Source organism: Lissotriton helveticus, chromosome 1_1 (genome assembly GCF_964261635.1).
Source record: "Lissotriton helveticus chromosome 1_1, aLisHel1.1, whole genome shotgun sequence".
NCBI lineage: Eukaryota > Metazoa > Chordata > Amphibia > Caudata > Salamandridae > Lissotriton > Lissotriton helveticus.
In genome coordinates this window covers 1,542,290,891-1,542,307,314 of record NC_136057.1, presented here as the reverse complement: position 1 = coordinate 1,542,307,314, position 16,424 = coordinate 1,542,290,891, and positions in this window count along the sequence as shown.

Below are 16,424 nucleotides of genomic sequence, written 5' to 3'. Positions count from 1 at the left end.
GCAAAAAAAAAAAGACCAACTGTAGGTCCCTAGTAAAGTGCACTGAGAGTGCCAGGGCCTGTAAATCAAATGCTGCTAGTCAGCATGCCGCACTGATTGTGCCACCTACATGAGCAGCCTTTCAAAGGGTTCTCAGACCTGCCACTGCAGTGCCTGTGTGCAATTGTTACTGCCATGTCAACTTGGTGAGTGTGGCCACTTGCAAAGTCCTAACCTCCCCTTTTAGTACATGTGAACCACCCTGAGGTAGGCCCAAGGTACCCCTAATGGCAGGGCGCAGTTTATGTGAAAGGCAGGACATGTCCTGGTGTGTTTGACATGTCCTGATAGTGAACTACTTTGTCATTTGCTTTTCACTGTTCAGCTATCTGTCCCATTAGATAGAATAGAGAATAGTCTGTAACATTGTGCAAGTATGTCTTCCCATTGGGACAAGAAAGAGAAATTGAGTTTAGTATGCCTGAACTCAGAATGTAGAAATGCATCTTTTAGTAAAGATGATTTTTATATTCTGTGTTTGAAAATACCACTTTTACAAAGTAGGTATTTTCTTGCTCAGCCATCCAGTGTGCCTCTGCTGGGTTGTGGATAGACAGTCAGTCTTTGGACTGGCAGGGGCTGGGGCTGTGCATCTCTTCAGACAGCCACTGGGGGGGAGGTTGAGGTGTCTCCTGCCTTTCCTGGAGGAGGCAGGGCTGGGCTGAATAGACCTGGGCAGCATTTAGAGTAGTGTGAGGAGATTTCCTTGCACCTCAATGGGCCTGGTCTGCTTGGACAATGCTGCCTTCACCTACTGCGGGGAAGCTGGGCCATAGAGGGCCAAACTGGTTTGGACTGAGCAGAGCCACTCTCTGCCAAGGAGAACCAAGAGGAATGCAGTATAACTATTGGGGCCCAGATCCCTGAACTTTACAACTCACTGGAATGAATAAACCTGCTAAGAAGAAGAGCTGGAAGAACTGCTAGGAAGAGTACTGCCCGTTGCTGTGTGTTGCTTTGTTGGGTTGGCCTGCAGTTGCTTCTTCTGCCTTGGACAGTAAAAGGACTAACTATAGCAGAGAGCCTACCCACATAAGGATCATTGTACTGTATACTTCTGTGTAATTGTGTTTTTATAATGGTTTTATTTGCTGTAATGTATCCAATTGTGTTTTAATAAGATGTAATCTTTTTTTAGAAGGCACTTATTTAATGACATTTTTAAATTTTATGTATGTATTACGCTTTTATGAGAACTACTCGAATAAAGCCTCTTGAAACGTAAAAAGACTAACTGAACTTTCTTTACTTGTTACTGAGTATCTCCAAGGGCTTGAAATATAGCTTGCCTTCTGTTTACAAAGTCTCAGGGACAGCAAAGACTTCACTTACCTCTGGGTACTGCCTCTGGAACCATGGGTTTCAGTTGCCACAGAGGGGAAAGCAGCCAACACCGTCACTGATACTGCTGTGGGCCCTGTGTCCCGAAGGCAATGAAGAGGGAGCCTCCACACTTTGCCCCGCAGCCCTGGTCTCACCGACGACCACCACAGCCACTGAGTCGCTGCTTGCACTGTGACCCGTGGGCACCGCACTCCACACCACCTCGCTTCACTCTGCTGCCCTGGTCTCCCCAATAATGTCGCTGCTAACTGACCACGACACCCATGACTGCACCGTAGTTTGGAGGCACTGCTCATAAGTCACATCATGCAACACCCTGTCCAAACCATAGTCTGGGCTGACCGATGCCAGCTCCCATCAGCCGGCACTGTCGCTTGCATTGCAACCTATCAGCCCCGCAATGAGCACCGCCTCACTCCGCACTGCAGCCCTGGTCTCACTGACACAGCTGGATGACCGTCACCGAGCCTTTGCCTGCACTGTGACTTGAATGCACCGCACGCCGCACAGCTATGCTACACATCGCATGTGACACTTACACGGTCGACCGGAACCAAAGGTACTGTTTACGAGTCTGCTGACACTAACGCCTGTTCACTCCAATGCGGTCGGCCTGAACTGTTGGATTCTGTAGTTTACAGCACTGCTGTAGCACCTGGACAGAGCTACAGACTTCAAGAAACTGCATTTGTAAGTTATACTTGCAAAGTGGCTTTTTTTCCTGACTGTATGTTGGTTTTTTATTGTTTTTGTCTTCTTTGCACAGATAAATATTGCTTATTTTTCTAAAATTGGTGTGGTGTCCTTTTGTAGTGGTTTCACTGTATTGCTGTTGGTTATGTGCAAATGCTATACACACTGCCTATGAGATAAGACTGAATGATAGTGCCAAGCTACCAAGTGGGTGAGCAGTAGTGGACCCCCCTTACCCTGACTAGAAGGATGGGTCCCTCTTTGGACAAAGGTGCACACCGTTGCCAACCAGAGACCCCCCTTTCTAACAAGTTAGTTGTAAGAAGCTCCAGAAATCCTAGAGCATGTTGTGTAATTCTTGTATGGCCCATTGTCGTCTTCCCTATGTTAGCCTAATTGTGCACTTTGTAGGCCGCTTTTATTTTGCACAAATTATTAAATGTCACGCTTGCATTTGTAACACAATATATTTTCATACAGAACCATCACATGCTTTCATAGTTTACTCTTTTCCTGGGTTTTAGTCCGAACAGGGTAGACAAGGACAAATATCATTTCCCCTTGTTATTCTCTATGGTAAGACACTAGCACCTAGACATAATAAGGAATGAAGCTGCTCTTTTGAACACACAAATGTTGTCATATAACTGAGAACAGGGGTACTAAAAACACACACACACAGAGCGAAGACAAGAAGTGTTGAATCAGCTGAGATATAGAACATCCATCTATGTATGTGTAAGGTATGCGGTGCGCCACTACACCCAGAGATCTATTATCTATAAACACTTAGCTTCAGTAGTATGGGAGGGTTTAGCAGACCTGTCAGATAAGATGACAGGGTTTATTAACCATGCTGATGACATTAGTGACATGTATCTGTTTTCTAATTGAGGCAAAATTATTGCATCTTATAGCATAATAGTTTAAATAAAATATTGTAAACTTCCTTCATGTTATGTTTTTATCAAATTGTGGGTAAGAACGAGTTAGAGAGCAAAAGGGTGCGTCCTGTTACCGCGATCCCTGAGAGATTTGAGAGCGTTGTGTTTTGGGATGCTAAATAATTTGTCTCTCTATGAAGGTTAGGAGGGCAAGTGAGGCACTATAGCTAGCCTCCACTTTATGTCCTCTGGAGGATGTGGCAAGCCTACAGGAGCGTGACTTTGCTAACAACATTCTGTAACAGCTAAAAAAAGACTCGGACATGTTGTCATTGTAAAGTGTGATCTAAATGTGGAAAGTGGCAAGAAATTATATTTACTGGCCCCAGTGCCCATCTCACCCAGCCCTGTTTTTCCATGATTGCTTTATATTGCACCATATAAAAGTGAAGTTTGGGAAAATTGACTGAGGTGGAACTGCCGATAAGTAAACCTTTCAAAGGCTGTGCATGGATACTTACCTTCCAAAGACCATTAGTTCGGCAAGTTGTCATAGGATTTCTGTGCCTCTCCTTGAGGAAAACATGGACTTGTTTATGGCCTGCTCAACACCTTTATGCGCTGCCAGATTGTGTTGGTGTTCTGTTTACCTACTGACAAGTGCATTATAGTCCCCACAATACACATAGTGGTGGATTTTACATAAGCCAGGTTGTCACGGTATACCCTGTGTGGCAAAATTGCAAAGGCTTGACTAGATTGTGAAGTGCTTTTTAGGGAACTTATGTATACAACACAAGGACCACCCTGATTGCCCAAAAGAACCAGAGTAAGTGTAATAAGTCAAATAAATGTCACGTGGAACTTATTCATAAACACTTCAACTTGTTTTGATAGTGTGTACACTCAATTAGCAACTTGTATCATAACTAATGCTATTGAAAATGGGTAAAGGACACATTAATAGTATGATGATTTTTTTCACATCTCTAGTAATGCTTATGATTTGTTTGGCTGATTACTTTAGGGAACATAGGCATTATTCTCCAGCATGTTTGCCCTACTTTCAATGGTAGACAGGCTTGCTCAGTTTGAGGAGATCTCAGAGGAAGGCATACTCGGACAACCTCAACTTGCATCCGCAAATGGAAGGAGTTGGAGTTAGCACAGTAAGTGCACTGATTGTGCATGAAAGACATGTTTTCTTGAGCTTCAAGTAGCTACGAAAGGAAGGCATTAGTATAGGTACACTTGGCAATTATACAGATTAGATAGGACTCTGATAACGACAGAGACCTGAACGGGTATGAAAGCTTACCGTAGGCCTGCTTTCCTATGGATATTCCATAGGTTCAAGGCAGACAGTAAAGGTAGTACAGATACACATGACATGACTCCATCTTCACCTCTGGATTCAAACTCATTGGTATACCGCACTCGCCCAATAGTAACTTACAATGAAAGTACAGGTAAATGCTTGACCTGCTTGCCATGTTTGTACTCTGTCAGAACTCAGAAGATGTTTGGTTTAATGTATGAAAAGTGCATTACAGTCACAGCACTGCACATAACGATAGATGGGACATATGCTATGTTCTCATGGACTATCCTGTGTTTCAAAAACCACCGTTCTTCAGATTGTGATGTTCTCTTTAGGAATATATGGACAAAAATCCCTAGCATGCTTGCCTTACTTTCAAAGGTAGATATACTCACTTTGTTCGAGCACAAAGCCTAGGGGCATACTCGGACACCCCCAACTTGCCTTCACAAACTGGAAGGAGTAGGATTTAGTACAGTGAGTGAGCTAAAGGTGAAGGAAATACAAGTCTTCCTGAGCCTCCTGTGGCTGTCATGGGAGCCATTAGTAAAGGTTCACTAGGCATGCATTTGGTATTGTTCAAAAAGAAGAGAGAGTTTTTTGAAGGTGGTAAAAGGCAGTCAAATTGATTCCGTCCTGCGGTGTATAGATGTGATTGGCCCCCTACGTGGCGCCGGTAAGTTGATGTTAGTGCACTGATCTGTTGGGCCCGTATTGGGCATCATGAAAGTCTTGTGTGTGGTGTGTGAATGGCGTTTGGGATTTGTGTGGGCTTAGGGTCATAAATTTGGTCTTGGAATGATTTTTACTTGCTCATCAAACTCTGTAGTCCCATAGAAGTCTTTGAAATCAGGAGAGTGTCATCAGCAAAAAGTAGAAGAGAGGTTTTGCCGCCACAAAGACAAGAAGCATCATTTGAACTGTACTCTTTTAGGGGAACACTATTGTTGGGGGGTTGTCCTCTAGAGAGGGTAACTGAGTTTGATTACTTGTGGATCAGGCTAACCAAATTCATGTCATGGGCCCCACAAGTAGAAAAGACTAGTATAAATTTAACCCATCACTCTGTGGTCATAACAAGACAGTACAGAGCATCTCAAACTAGGTCCATCTCACCTGCCCTTAAGGTGTACAGAGCAAAAGTTGAGGGCAGTGCACTCTATGGTGCCGAACTATGGGATCTCTTGAATCTTGTTAGATACGGAACTGCATTGAACAAACTTCTAAGCGCCATAACAATCATCCTATTAATGCTCCTCTAATACGTTTAAGACAAGATATGGGTCTCAATTTTATAATACATATAGCCCATTAAGACCAATATTGTACTTGAGAAGGCTAACATATTCTACAGAGTTAGAGGACTACTGTGGAGCTATGGAGGAAGTGGTTTCACTGGATAGATGTTTTATAGTAAAGTGGTTGCCGTACATTACAAAAAGGCCAACCCAAATCAGTCTAGGTGAATACTGGTGTCCTACAACCCCCAAGCTATATGTAGCCAAAGCCGCACTCAAAAGTGTATATTGGGCTTATATATATGACAGTGAATTCATGAAGGTGACTGATGGGTCATTTACATCTTGTTTCATATATTTCAAACCTTTTAGATCATTTGAGTCTTTTTAGTGCAAGGCCACAATTTCTTAAATTTTGCTGCAGCATTTTACTGATTTTGCGTACTATTGTAAACAGGAATTCATCAAAGACACCAAGCTCCGTTTGACCTGTTTGCCAGAATTCAGAAGAAACACTAGCCCTTTTTTCATTTTTCTGTCTGGGCTAAATTTGTCCTAGGAAAACATGGATTATTCCCATCTTCAAACAACTAGGCTGCCACCATCTTTAAGCAGCCTTACACCTACTTAGCACAGCTACATTGCAAACAGGTATTTGTGCTGTATCCAAGTATCTCCATTGGAGCTAGATTATTAGAAGTAAGGCATTAGAATGAGCGGCATAGATCGTTTTTCAGGATTATTGCGTAGGCTGCTCAGATTTATACATGCACTTGAACTAAAATTGCCTTCATTTACAATTGTTGACAATAGTGTTGTATACATACTTATTTAAATAGTCTGCTATAGATTTGCCACCAGGAGTATGAAATGTGTTATCATAATATATCTTGTTTTTATTAGTAATGGGTATATTTGTAATGCCCCCCTAATTTTGCCTTACTTATAGTATATCATATGTAGGTATTTTGTATTTGACTCAATCTGTTTTTAACTCAATGATGTATTACTGGAATATTAACTAAATATGTATGTGTATTTTATGTGCTATTATGGGAGAATCGTCCAAATAAAGTATCATGTTGGCAATTGTATGATTCACGTAGCTGCTACTTTCAAACGTGGCTAATGGCTGGCAAAGTGTGTAAATAAATAGCAATTGACTGAATTACCATGCACCATACCATGGCTCCAGCTGGAAACTTGATAAACAAACCCCTCCCCTTCAGAGTCCCTGACTGTGGAGTTTTCGGAGCACCTATTACCTTGATATTATGATTGTAACTTCTATCAGGAAGGAGTAAGCAAAAGATGCCCCACTCTAGGCTCTCCTGCCTTATGTGCAACCCTGTGAGGTGGACGCAAGACCTCTTCTGAGGAGGCTACCACTTTTCTAGAGTTCTGTGGATGTGCATTTATACAACGCTAACTGTCTTATTAGACCAGTGTGTTAGCACCCTTGGTAATCTGCCAACCCATTTATTTATCTTCGGGTTAACAGTTACATCTCTTATTTCATCTTATGTTTTGGTTGACCATTGTGTAGCAGTAAAGGACATCGTCCCCCTCTTTGACCAGGCAGCCGGTATCCCCTAGAGTCTAAGGTAACGGATATTCGTCATCAGACATTTTAGGAAGTGGTTATGGTACATCTGGAGTTTTTGATTACTGTTGAAATTATCATAATACTGTGCACAGTGCATGTGCTTCATTCTTGTGGCATGTGTTGTTCTTGTTATACTTGCAAAAAACAACAAGTGATGGACTGAATGTGGATCAATGTCACACACTCCCCCAGTCAAAAGATCTGGGCCCAAATCCATCGTTTCTTTGCACTCCACACCACCCTGGGTCAGATAATGGCTTTATGCAAATCAGCTCTGACCCTGTTGCCCCATGGGAACAGTCCAGTCCGAACTACAACAGCCATATATTTCCCAGACCGGAATCAAGCATCCGAGGACCGGACCGGTTTCGAGGTAACACCTCTCTTCAGCCCGGCTAGCTTGACTCCAAGTGGTGTGGAGTGCCTGGGACCCACGTCTGGGCATCCCCAGCGCACTTAGGGCGGCAATTGCAAAAAACAACAAGTGATGGACTGAATGTGGATCAATGTCACACACTCCCCCAGTCAAAAGATCTGGGCCCAAATCCATCGTTTTTTGCACTCCACACCACCCTGGGTCAGATAATGGCTTTATGCAAATCAGCTCTGACCCTGTTGCCCCATGGGAACAGTCCAGTCCGAACTACAACAGCCATATCTTTCCCAGACCGGAATCAAGCATCCGAGGACCGGACCGGTTTCGAGGTAACACCTCTCTTCAGCCCGGCTAGCTTGACTCCAAGTGGTGTGGAGTGCCTGGGACCCACGTCTGGGCATCCCCAGCGCACTTAGGGCGGCAATTGCAAAAAACAACAAGTGATGGACTGAATGTGGATCAATGTCACACACTCCCCCAGTCAAAAGATCTGGGCCCAAATCCATCGTTCTTGTTATACTGTCATACAGTCATATTACCCAGTGGCTATAGGAAGACGCTTTTTTGTTTTGCTAATAATTTTTGTGCTGCTTGATGAATATTCATGAAACTTTAAGAAAAGAGTTGGTTGGGGTTGTCATGAAAGGGTTAGAAAAATGTTGATGCTGTGTGTACACGCCGAGTAGTTGGAGACTCTGGCCCATTTCCCTAAACTGATGTGGGTTTATACTCCCTGCGGATGCCGGTGATTGGATCACAGGCTTGAGATTATAATGAAATCTGAATAAGCACAGGATCATTTAAATGAAACTTTGTTGCCCTTTGTCCTGCTGAGGCCTAAAACTGTTTGAAAGGCCGAAACGCGTCGACAGTTATTATTAATTTCGACACCTGTTTTGATTTGGAGATTGTGTGGATATATTCCCTAGGAGCATCATTTGGTTTTGAAGCCACAAAAAACTTGTTTAGCTTCTTATGCTCCTTGCTATTTTGGTATTCGAAAAGGAAATCAGGCTAAGAAAAGACATTGCCATTTTTCCTTGTAAAAAATAACATTGGGCTTCTTACACAACCCTTGGATTAAGGGTCCACAACAATAGGACATTTGGACCGCTTGGATCTAGAATAAAATATTTGGTTTTTGGATTCGAACACATCATTCCTCACAAGATTGAATATTGTTTGGTTGGCTGATTTGTATTAATAATGCATAAAATGAAAAAGGAACTTTAAAAAAAATAATTGACAAATCGAATTTTTGTTTTTTTGTGTTTTTTCCTTATTTAATATTTATATATATATATATATATATATATGTTTTTTGCTAATGCTGGTAGTAACCATTGGATGAACGTTAATTAGATGATAGATATATATCATACAATTTATAGTGTGACGAGACAGATAATTAATAGTTTTTGTCCTCATAATTAAGTTTCTTGAAGAAATCACCTTGGCATCGTTTTTTCGTAATTTACTAATTTTACCCAGATGCCGTTTGGTTTACCGGGTACCCCCTGTTATTAATAATGATGCTGTGGGAGTGGCGCAGCACCATAAATTAAGAAATAAGCCCCTCCGAACGGCCGTAAAAGCATTTTCTCCTGCCAGCCTTTCTGTAGTGCAAGACTGGTACCAGTTGTGCAGTGCCAAGATATTTGATTGGCTAACCGCAACTTAGCGAAAAATGTTGCGCATGACATTATAGGACTCAGGGACTAGGTACGAGTGCCCTGAATTTGTTTTAACCGGTAGTATATGATTAGTTAATGAGTTAGACACTTGTGGGTCCAATAACAAATAGATTTGTTTGTGTTTCAAGTGCTCTTGCAGGACCTAGCACGCCCCTCCATCGACTTATCAGTTGTAATCCAGTGGGATTCCTCGCTCACCCTTCGCCCCCATGTTATAGTGGTAACATACATGCTTTTTCAGGGAAGGTTGCACAGTACCTCAGTGCTATAGAAGTGATGCTTGTGCACTGGCACTGCAGGAGTACCCTGGTACTCGCAACAAAAATGTGTATTATGGATTTGCCGGGTGGGGTTTTGCTGACCATGGTGGAGGAAGGGTTGGTTCCAGTCTTGTCCATATGCTAGTCTCTATATGTGAACCCCTTCCTTACTGCTCACAGCAAAAGGCTTTGCACACCGAGAGGGTGGCCACCGACAGGGGATAGTGTGTAGTATATATCTGTAGGCTAAGCCATGCAGACAACTGCCTTCTGCACACAACCTAAAGCGGGGGTGGCCACCTGAAACAAAGTTGGTTTCTAGGCCTTGATGGAGGCCAAAGGCTTTGCCAACAGAGGGTTGGCCACCAGTGTGGGAAAGACCTATTTCTTGCTCGCACGGCTGCTCACCAGAGGCCACACCCTGCTTCCTGTCCACCAATGCACACAACCAAAAGCTATGCACAGTGGAGTTATAGGCTGAAGATGATAAAAACTGAAATTCAATGAAAAAACAAGGGTTAAAGTGGCATAGTTAGGTATGGTAAGAAGTTCTCAACTTACATAGAAAAAACCCTGGAAATTCTCTGAAAAAAACTAAATGCTAGGGTCATGGTATAGCTAAAATAACACTTGAGTGATTTTTATAAACCACATACCACTTAAATTCACCAGTTATATTTTACTGGGCTAACTATAAGTTGCTCCCCCACCATGGACTGCTTATGACCTCACATATTTCATAACTCATGACATGTTACGTAAAATCTTTAATGACATCACTGATGACATCCTGAATGACAAAAAAAGACTAAAGAGGGCTACAGGTGCAGGGAAGTGCTGTCCTACTCCTTCTCACATTTCATTTTAAGGACTTGCTTGCAACACTTTTAAGGGGACTCTTTTTTCAATGTTATCTGACACACCACCGGAGTGCACTTGCTTCCATGTCTTCTCACCCTTTATGCTCCAACACCCAGCACTCTCTTTTTACTCCGCTCGCCAGTCTTGTTTCTCCTTCTTTCTGCAGACTTCCTTTTCCAACTGCGACCTCTCTATGAGACATCTTCAAGAAGTAGGCATTAGATTAGCTTCTGGACCTTCCCTTCCTGGTGTAATGTCAGCAGGGCACTGGTGCCAAATGCTGCCACTAATTAGGTGGAGCAGAGTATCAGGGCTGAGTCTCCTCACACACCTGGGCTCTCCCTGGAATAGAGCCTGATTGTGGCAGCTCCTTCTGTGGGCTAGCAGCACTTCGCAGCTCCTTTGCCATGTTAATAAGCAAAAGGGAGTTGATGTGTTTCCTTGGTCTCCTCCCTTTTAGCAGGCCCTAGCTCCCCATCCCACTCCTATTTCACACTGGCAGTTCTTTTCCACACACGTATCACTCGCACCATCCCACATATGCACACCCTGTTTTTGTTTCCCAACCCTATCCTTGATACTGTCCATCCTGCTCCCGGTACCTTTCACAGCATTATAGTGTTTATTTGTTTAACTATTTATTTACCAAGGACAAGCATCAAGAAAGTGCTGCCAGACTGCTCACTTCCTCTTTTGAAATGTGCACGCTCTTCTATTACACTTTATATTTACATTTCAATTTACCGCTCAAATATGGCAATCTTCTACGTTAGATGGCTAAATTAAAAATGGCAGGATGCATGTAGGTGCACTAGTGACCATTTTGGAATAAGTTTACTCTAATACAAAACCTATTCCAACATTGCAGGGCATATGCACACAAATCTTGAAATCTGCAATGGTTATTGTGAGCATTCATTTAGGCTGAGGTAATCTTCACATTTTCTGCTTGTATACTTCTATTTAATTTCATATATCTCATGTATTCATGTGTTCCGAGTGTACATGTTTCATTTATAAACATATTTAAAATGTAATGTTGTTTGCACATGTATAACATTAGCTTCATTATAGTTTGAAAGTATCAATTATTCACATATATGTATTAATCTGACTTTTACATTTGAATGGAGGTACAAGATTAATGTTCATTCTTGCATTTGACATCATTAGATATGAGGTCTTCTCTTTTACAAAGTATATGTGACTAGTAAAAGCCAGAGAGGAATCTTCGATATCCAGGGAGAATGACAGTGAGCACGTAGAAGTTTAATGTCCTTCTTGAAGGCCAAAGGCAAGCATCTCAGAGCCAGCCAGGCCTTATTTATTTACTTGAAGGTGGCATAGCTAGTGCGAACAGAGAAAGACAATGACGTTCATCATACACAACTTTTATTGTTCTATTAAGTTATGCAGTAGAGAGCCTTTTATAAATTGGTAGAGGCTCTTTTGGTGCTAAAACTGTGAAGCAAGAAGCAAGAATGAGGGGTTGAAGATATGCGCTCCATCATTTCCATAGAGGGAAATTCTGAAAAACTGTTAAAATGTTATAATTTCTTTTTAGATTTTGTTTATTAAAGGCTTTTATTATCACTGTTTTGTTCATTTCTATTCTATTGTAAGAACATTTTAAAATAAAATCATAAACATATTCCTACTGTGTCCATTCATGGTGAAAGGAGATTAGGACTCTCTCCTAACAGATAATCTTGTCAGTCTCTCAAAACGGATTATTACCTAGAACGCACTATTCTCATATAAAATGTAGGTGGTTCATAGGCTCCAGCCCATCAGGTCTGCTGTCTGTAGTTGGTAAATTGGCATTGAGCTGGCACTTTGGCCAGAGATTGTAAAAAACCTACCCTTGTACCATATTTTGTATGAAAACTACAAAACAATATCAGTCATCTTAAACTCTTCCCAAACAATTCTTTAACAAGGATATACATGGTAAAATATCAACACATATTTATTGAAATTAACATTCTTAAGGATTTCTCTTGTGAAACTTGCTTCCACACTTTCAGTCTGAAACATGCAAATGCGTTCCTAAAGACTTCATGCCAATTAAATGCACCAATCATTATTTTTAAGGGATCTCCTTCGATGACATAAATAGCCAAATGTATTTAACTGCAGTTTTCATGCAATTAATCCAGGGATATCCACTCTAGTTCTGAGATGGCCTAATTCCTGCTAGATATCCAGGATATCCACTGTCCATGTAACTGAGTTCCGATTAGTTTCACTGTATATAAATGTATCTAGATGGTTACTTTAAAAATCGGACCTTCATTCTACACTCTTTGTTTATTCGTGTGACCAGTGTATGCAAATAAGACTGTGTGATTTATAGATGCAATGTTGACCTGCCTATATCCACTAGAAGTACTCAAATAAATGTGTATACTGAAGGAAATATCTTTAAAATACAGAAGAAGATGTGATTCTTGTATGTCCTGTAAATATTTCTTATGATACTTTGTATTTCTAAGTGCGGACAAGGCTAATAATTTTCTTTCAAATAAACAATGAGCAAATAACATTATTTAATTTGCTTATGTCTTGTCTTCGCGATGGCCTTGTCTTGGATGAAGGCCAACATTGCGTTATACTGACTAGGAGGTACTGTTTTATGGAAATCTATTTGTATGTACAAAAATTTACATTCCTTGAAAAGTGTCTACTGTACGCTTTGCAAATTTGTTATTTGCAGGAAGTACAAAATCATCTGTCTCCTGTTCATGTTTAGAACATTGGGAGGTCATTAACTGCACTCAAGCAAATGTCAAAGGTCCTTTATAACATTTTTTATTTCATGGTTAAATCAAAATTATTAGGCTACATAGCTCCCTGCTCCAAATATTCCATGCTTGCATGTGCATCACACTCTTCTTTGTACCCCATCTGATTAATTGCAGTGGGGTACATTTCTACGTGTCGTGTGATGAACTTTAGAACATGTACCATTTACATTTTTCAAGATTGTTTTATTTGAATATACGTTTGGATTAACTTTTGTCTCTTATCTGGTTTTCCAGAACTCACTTTGAAATTCAGATTCATTTCTTAGAAAAAGTATCAAGCATATTTCTTCCCCTCAAGAGACAGCTAAAAGCCTCTATACTTCAGAAGGTATGAAAAATTTGCAAAACCATTAAATTAGTCCAATGCAGGTGATCAAAACATCAGCCAGTAAAATGTAGTAAATATTTAATCTACATTTTTTGGCTCTTTAAAATGTTCCAAAATGTCAACTCAGAACACCCATGCAATATAATCATGTAACACAAATTTTAAATAAGCATACGCTAGGGCTCTCATTATGAGTAGAGCATTAAAATCCTCTTTATTTCCCTGCCCTGGCCTTTATTTTCAGTTTTATAGTGGGAACTACACCCAGGGGTTTTAGAATGCTTCACACTAGCAAAAAGTTACATCAGATCGGAAAAACAGAAAACAAACAGAAATATTTAGTACTTCATTTGTAAACAAATAGTGCTGGGGCCCTATGTTTTGCTTAGAGACCCATGGCTGGAGACACAGAATGTAGGGTGTGCCAAAAACATAAAACTAAATAGTCTCAACTCAGTCTCATGACTCTTCCATCAGCCACCAGACACTCTCTGCCCCTTTATGTCAGTCTTGCATGTTCTATTACATCCCTACTTTCTCCTTTAGTCACTGTGTTTCAGCCTTTCTCTTCCTGCTGCTTTCGCTCTTGTCTGTACTTCTCTCCCTTGCTCTAGTCAGATGGGGAAAAATAAATACCAGTTCCCAAAAATGAGTGCCAGCAGACCCCAACTTAAACAAGCAGCTCAGATTAAGCACTGAAAATATGTTACAAAAATACACACTCAAAGATAGTTTAGGTATGAAGAGAATGTTAACCATTAAAAGTGATTTTAAATCAGTAGGGCCCTTAGGGACTTCTTAAATTATTCAAAACATGGATCTGTAAATATATCTGGAATAATCTGGCCAGATTCTCAGCGCCCTGTTAGAGAAGGAAAAATAAATATAGTCTGTGTTTCATCAATCTGGAGGTTTCAAGGAGCATAGATTTGAAATTACATCATGATCTACTGCCCCCAGGGAGAGTGAGTTCAGTTTTTGGATTCTTTGATGTGTCACACTGTAAGACTTTCTGGCAAATACAGGCCACTTTAAAAATACTTCTCTCCTCTATCAAGTGCCAGTTGTGGGATATAAGCACTGAAGTGATGTGTTCAGAGTATCTCAATTGTGTGATCAGTTTCACAGCTGCATTTAGGGCTGCTTTTAGTGGAGCCAAGTGCAGGGTTGATTGGCCTATTGAGCAGTGAGTCAGAAAGGTTTGTGCGATAGGTCAGTGTGGGGGCAGGCTTTTTGTCCGTTTATCGACGTTTTTGTTTTTTAGGACAGCGAATGGAGTATCTTTAATGTTCATTAATAAAAAAACATTACAAACAAGAAGTATAATTTACATTAATTTCTGCAGAAAAACAAAATTATATAAATTTAGTCAGACAATTGTGTTTTCTTCCAATGACAAAGGCACAATAATACATCGCAAATATTAAAATGGTTTTGGAGATATATTGTATTTCAATTAATTTGTCACTCCTTATTATAGCAACGTTTTTGTGCATTAATGGACTCTTCCAAAAAACTATCAATACTATATCACTTTTAAAATCCTATGTTAAAGTGCCATTGATAAAGTGCAATTATACATTGTCATTGCAAAAGTGCCAGCCTTACTATAATTAACATTATATTTCCATTTTCAAAAATCGAATGTTTCACACGAATCAACAAAACACAACCCTACTTTAGATATATATTAACAATAAAATCTTCTTAAAACTGCCAACACTGCATTACTTTTTTTAATTCATAGATTAAAGTGCCATGATTAAAGTGCAATAGTTACAGTGCCATTATACAGTTCTTTCAGAAAGTGCCTATCTTGCATCAAACAACATTGTATATTATTATTTTTAAAAGTATAAAATATTTCTCACGGATCAACCTGTACCGAAACAACAAGTAATTGATGATTAGGATTATAACTAGTTACTACAGTCAAAGAGAACCATGTAAAATCTCAGTTTCAGAGCCGTACGTGCATCTTCAAGATAAAATTGTGGAGTTACACTTGACAATCAGCATGTTTAGGTTTGACAGCATCGTTGAAATATCAAAAACAGATTATTACTTGTCAGAAACTAACCCTAATATCAGGTGAAACACTCAGAAGTTATCTTTTTTTCTACAATAAGAATAAACTTTACAAACTGTGTAATCAAACGAGCAGATTTCCCGGAGAGACAGGTTATAATTGGTTAGCGACATGTTTTCACCCCATTTTCTTTAAGGATGAATTTTAATAGGGGTTTCCTCTCTTGAAACAATCGAGGACAAATGGATACAATATGCAATAATGATTCATTATAAAAATCACATAATCTACAACTGCTTGAAGGCCAGTTTTGTACCCATGAAATAATTCCATCCTTTGTGGGTTATCTCCCAAATCGTAACAACAAGAATTTATCTCTGATAAACGTTTTTAAATGGGAAATAAGGTAAGGTTGTGGCTCCAATTTGATAAATGAGTTAATAACTGACCAAGCATGCCTTTTTTTTATAAACTCCACCTTATCCAATAGAATCGATAGGAAGTTAGCTGATTGATTTAATGTCTGTCTAAACACAGCTTTATTTCTAGCTACATCTTCAAAGGGCTGAGACTGCTGAGACTTAAAATTATTTAGGCTCTCCATTAAATAAGATCTCCAACTGCTTCCGTTCTCATGCCTCATTATTTCCTGCCAGCAATGGTTCACAAGTGTGTCTGGGTCGGAGTAAAAGAAAGAGTATAGAGATTTTAAAAATGCAGATTGTCTTATTAAAGTTTGATTCTTGAAACCAAATTCCAATCTGACATTGGCGTGCCCAGTATTCTTTGGGACCCTAAAGACCAATTTTCAAAACATTTATTTGTAGTTTACCAAAAAAAATTGAGTCTTTACCTTGAAAAATAACTGACCCATATGCCACGGAAGGAATCAACCTTGATTTCATTACCTTGAGTGGATGCTCCTGGTTCGAACATACAATTGA